A 6,038-nucleotide genomic window follows, 5' to 3' on the forward strand; every position below is an offset into this window, starting at 1 on the left:
TAGGTTCTCAGGCCTGTCGGCTGTCTTTCCAGCTCTTCACAGTCCTCCTAGACAGTCCTATATGTCCCTTCTCCCCATTGGCTTGGTTTATAATACAGAAAGCATTTTTGCAATATACAATCTTCCATTCTTTCCATGTTTTGTAAGCAATTAGTTTTACTTGTATTTTATCAGTGTACGCAATATATTGAGAATAGTTTGTAGCGATGTTTATAATCTAATTCCCACAGAATTTCATACTCCTAGCTGCAGTGGTTCATTATTTGTAGCTGTCAAACTAATTTAAAGTAAGATTTTCGCATGTCTCCCAAGTTGTTTTTACATTATACAGAAGTAAGTTGTAAGATATGTAGAACTTTCGAAAACCTCTTATCATTCATAATTTCGTACTACGCCGTATGAAATGGCGCTAGTGTCGCCGCCGCTTCACACATCTTGGAGTTCTTATTATTTGTATTACTGAGAGCATTAGGTTAGAATGGCCTCCAGTGACGAACTTCCATATCAGTTTTCCGTGCAAATCGACCAATTGACCCAAAAATGGTAAGCTGGCCCACTCACGTCCAATTTGTTTTTAATCTAGGAAAATGATGTGGTTTTGTTTAAAGTCGTAACATACACATGTATTGAATATACAGTACATGCAGGCCTGGTCAGTTCTGCAGTTGTTAAAAACGAAAACAAATTTTGAATAATATTATCTTTGTGCGAAGATTTCTTGTAAATCCTTCTTTCACTCTGCTTGACGCAAGTTATCGCAACGTTATCTCTGGCTAAAGGAAATTACTTCAACCACGTTTTAAAATATACATTATATACTCGAAAGCATATGATCCCAATTTACGTAATAATGGACAGCAGAAAAATTGGTACGAAATAACCGCTCATTTAAAGTAGAATTTCTGAATCAATAACAAAGACAACTGTGCAGTAGACCGAGAATCCGATTTAACTGGGAGACTCTGTTTCAGTGGATCCTGACAGAAATAGGTAGTTCGTCAATTCTTAACTAACTTCATGGAGTTGGACTTTCCTCGAGAAGCTGCCAGTTGTGCAGCTACTCAAAACTTCACAATATTTTATGAACCCGGAACCTTCATTACCGTGTTGACAAGAGCCCTCCATTAGTCCCTATCCTGAGCCAGAACAATTCAGTTTATTTTAATATTATTCACCCACCTACGTCTTGGTCTGCCTAGTGCTCTCTTTCCTTCTGACCTTCCCACCAATATCCTATATGGATTTCTCTTCGCCCCCATTCGTGCTACATACCCTGCCAATCTTATGCTCCTTGATTTGATCATTTTAATTATTCTTGGCGAAGAGTACAAGTTATGAAGCTCCTCATTATGCAGTTCCTCCAAACTCCTGTCTCTTCATCTCTCTTCGGTCCAAATATTATCCTCAACACCCTGTTCTCAAAAGCCCTCAATCCATGTTCCTCCCTTATGTCAGCGACCAAGTTTCACACACATGCAGAACCACATAGTTTTGTATATTCTTATTTTTGTGTATATAGACATCAGACAAGAAGACACGAGGTTCTGGACTGAATGGTAGTAGCAATACCCGAACTCAATCTCCTCGTAATTTCCTCATTTTGATTTCTTGCCGACGTTCCCAAATATTTTAACTGCGTCACATTTTCAAAGATTCTGTTAGCTCTCTTCATGTCATGATTTTGCCCTTCATTCTGGTGATCTGACAGCAACATATAATTAGTTTTCTCTGCGTTTACTTCCAAACCAACCTCCTTACTAGAGTTAATTAAAGTTTCCGTGTTTTCTTTACGGTATCCATACTCGTATTATCTCCCAGCAGGTTCACATCATGAACATAGACCAGCAGCTGACGTGTCCCACTTAATTTCAGTTCCACCTGTTTTTTCTGAACCATCCTAATGGCATGTTCTAAAGCAGTGGCGTTTTAAAGTTTCTCCTTGTTTTAGGCAATCTTGGACAGGAAAATTATCAGACAAATATTTACCTATACGGACTTTACTGTACGTTTTATTTAAACACATTTTAGTCAGCCTAACTAGTTTCATTGGTACCCCAAACTCGGTGAGACTACTGTATAATACTTTCCTCCTAATTGAAACATAGACTGATATACTATCTCAGTATACCCCCTTTTTTTCTCTCTCTAGATTTGGCGGCTCCTCAAGAAGGGCTCAGCTCCATAAGTAAGTAAGTAAATCTGACAAATGCAAAAAATCTGATCAGTAAACGATGTGACATCAAAACCCACATTGGTGATCCCATATAATTTCGAGAAATCCAGAGATAAGGATCAGTTCTATCAATTGGGCCGAATTGAGTAGGCTTTACCTGAAGACGGAGACAGAATCCAGTATCCGAAATGTTGTGTTTTTAAATAAAAACAGTACGGTGGTTAACGTCCAGAAACATAATATTTGTACAATTTTCGTGATACTTTTCCATCCTTCGTTGGAAAGTGAAAGGCATAGAGGAAAGAATTAGGATGAGGAATATTAATAGGAATAATATTAAATTATATATTTTATTCTCATGAAGAAATATTTTACACAGATCTCACGAATTGCATTGTTCTACCTCGCAAATGGGACCAAACATTTCTAACAGTATTCAAGGTTCAGGAGCTGCAACTTGAAGAAACCTTTAAGAATTAACCCGTGCTACAGAAATATTGCTCAGCATAGGTTCAGGCACATATCAGTCTGATGTTTCGATCTCCCTCTCTTGATCTAACATACTAATTGAAGCAACTTTTTCATTCTTTTTCTCTAAAAGAGAAAGCACCAAGATCTACCCCATAAAGCTTCTACAAAAAGATGTATACAATACTGGAACCCTTATAGTACTGTACATACACCTGCTCACAACTTTTCTTTGTTACAGATAATTTCTGCTGCAAATTTTCTTCGTGGTGTATGATAATTTATTTAGGTTTTTGATTATGGGAATTTCTTGTGACGTGTGTTCTGATTATAAATGCTAATGCTGTATAATCTACTCTATAACCTGCCATGACAGTGCATGAATATTAGGTTATGTTGTTGATAGACTCAAATAATAAATTTAATGTGCTCACTTTCAGATTATATTCAGAACATTTGCAAGAGAACTGAATAATTCATGTACATAACTTAATTCTAAATATCACATCATTTATATTATATATTCTCATAAACGTATATTCACTGCAGATTTAAAAGAAAATATAGGAATAATGAGAACAAAAATAGACCGTTCTTTGTGTTATTAAAGAAAAATGGATATTCTATTGTGGTGGTTACTTTCATAGCTGTAGATACTAAAACGACAGACAAGCGAGACATTGATGATAATAATAGAAAAGTGTATTTATATGTAATGGACAGAATTAGTTCAGGTCTAGTAACGTGAAAAAAACCAAATGTTAAAATTAATGAATAAAAAGTGTTTGAGAAGAGAAGAAATACTTCATAACGGGTCTACAGTTTTGGATGAATCAACAGAAAGAGTAGATAGAAACACTTATGAGGAATATAATCTAAAACAGGATGTAGTGTTATCGGAAAGCGTAAAAGTAATTATAAAGACCAAACCTCCTAGCACAACGATGCATTAAATGAAGAATATGATGAAAGGAAATGATGCAACATTATATTCTATTTAGGAAGCAACGATTTTGTGCAGCACGTACTGTGACAAGTGAATGCTTTGTTGTATATTGTATTAATATTTGGTTTCTGAATAGAATAAATTGGAGTCAAAAAGGAACGACGATATGTAGACTTAACGTAAAATTTTGTGAATGTCGTAGAGGAAGAGAGAAAGATGAACAGAAGAAGAGAAAGGCAGATCAAAATGGGAAACAGCAACGATTTAAGGACGAAAATAACTAAATTAAATATTACAATTGTTATAAAATAACAACGGACATTTAAAACTACACAAACGACTGAATAAAACCTAATTGAATTTAACAGTTTAAATTGTTACATAAAACAGTTGAAAGCTTCAATGTGACATAATTCAGGAAGTAAGGTTATGGTTATTCCTTCATGAGACGAAAAAAGGGTAAAGCTATCCTTGTAACAGGCCTTCAAGGCCCATAGGGCTGTGAGACATGGGGGCTCCCACATTTCCTAGACAATCAGCTCACATATGGCAGTGTGATTTTCAGCCTCACGCACCGGCCGCCCTTTACTCCCAGGAAGATTCCTGGTACTAATTTCTGTTAGAGGCTGAGTTCAACTCAGGGCCATAGTGAGTCTCGAAGGGTTAGGTCAATTGAAAAATCCAGTGACCTCATTGGGAACTGAACCCGCGATCTTCCGCTTGGTAACATAGTGCCTCAACCCACTACGCTACCGCCATGTTCCATATAAGGAATAAAACGAAAAAGTGCAATATTCTTTCACAATTTTCGGATATTTTCTTCGGCAAATATTGTATTCAACTTATTTGTGCTTACAAATTCCTTACATAATAGAAATGCTATGGCAAAGATGACACGTATGGTGAAGGACAATACGTTTTACGCAGTACATGGTAATTAGTACTCGTGCGCTTTCCGAGGAGCTGGTCCATTATAGGCCTATCAAAATTTCTCAGTCATCATAGTCCTAATGTGAACAGAGATTATAAGACAGCATAACAACATATATGTAAATATATATGTTTCTGAAGAAAGCAGTATTCTGGGATCTGGCACAGTGTAAATGTGGTGTTAACCGACGTTTCGGAGGAACGTATCGCCTCCATCATCAGGGTAGAAAGAAAAATAGAAAATCCGCAAGCGAAGAGACAGTGAGAACCGATGCAAGCAGACTGTTTCTCTTTGCTTGCGGATTTTCTTATTTTTCTTTCTACCCTGATGATGGAGGCGATACGTTCCTCCGAAACGTCGGTTAACACCACATCTACACGGTGCTACTTCCCAGAAGACTGCTTTCTTCATAGTCACTGCCGTGAAAACCTCAAATCTTACATATATATTTCTGTTTAAGGACAGTCAAAATATAAAGTATAAACAAAAGTTAATAATTGATATCAGCATCCACTTTTGCTTCTACCGAGGTGGTCGTCTTATAATAATGCTTTCTCTGTTCTCTTATATATTCTCACACGAATTTCTCTTGTATCACTGTCTACTCTCTGTTTAGTGTCTTCCTCCATTATCTCTCTCCACTTAGTTCTCCGTCTTGTCGCTTACTCGACTTGTCAAAGGAATTCAATTAGCCGAAACCAGAATGTTTACATATATGTAAGTAATAACTTGACATAAAATGTAGAAACGTGAAATGAATACAGGACGAAGAACTAGAAGTAGAAGAAACATTTACAATAATAGACAGACTTAAAGAAAAAATATGCATTATTCAACACTAGCGATAAAATTATGACAAATTAACAAATTGCGGTAGTTCGTAAATTGAAAAAATGTAAAGAAATTATTTGAAAATGCTTTGAAATTTTGTTTCATGACATGTTCATAGCCAGTCTCTTTCATGCAGGACAAGCCGCTGACGGTAGTTAACAGCAATTTGCGCTCGGGCCTTGCTGGAAGAATGAGTGTAACATCTTCACTGAGAACAAGAATATTAAATAGAATTTGTGACAATGGTTTATTAAATCACAGTTTCTGTGTTGAAAGAAACGGCCATGGATAATTTTTTATTGCTAGTGGAGTGGGACCAAGTCCCTTGTACTGCGGCCACTTCTGACCTATTGTACCAGCCCCAGATGATAGGTGAGGGTGATTGTGGCGCAACTGGTGGAATGAAGATTGACAGGGGAAATCGAAGTACTCGGAGAAAACCTGCCCCAGCACCACTTTGTCCACCACAAATCCCACTTGACCAGACCCGGGATCGAACCCGGGCCGCCGCGGTGGAGAGACCATGGACAATACACGTAAACTAATAAATTTTGGTAAAGGTAAAAATAATGTTTTCCTTTGCTTAGCTAATTAAGCACTATGCCATGAGGACGTATGGGCGAGTGGATGTGTAGATCTATATTTCCTTAAACTCGGCACCAGTTGGAGGAGAATGGTCAGCTTCATAC

The sequence above is a fragment of the Cryptotermes secundus genome, unplaced genomic scaffold (genome assembly GCF_002891405.2).
Source record: "Cryptotermes secundus unplaced genomic scaffold, Csec_1.0 scaffold181, whole genome shotgun sequence".
Lineage (NCBI taxonomy): Eukaryota > Metazoa > Arthropoda > Insecta > Blattodea > Kalotermitidae > Cryptotermes > Cryptotermes secundus.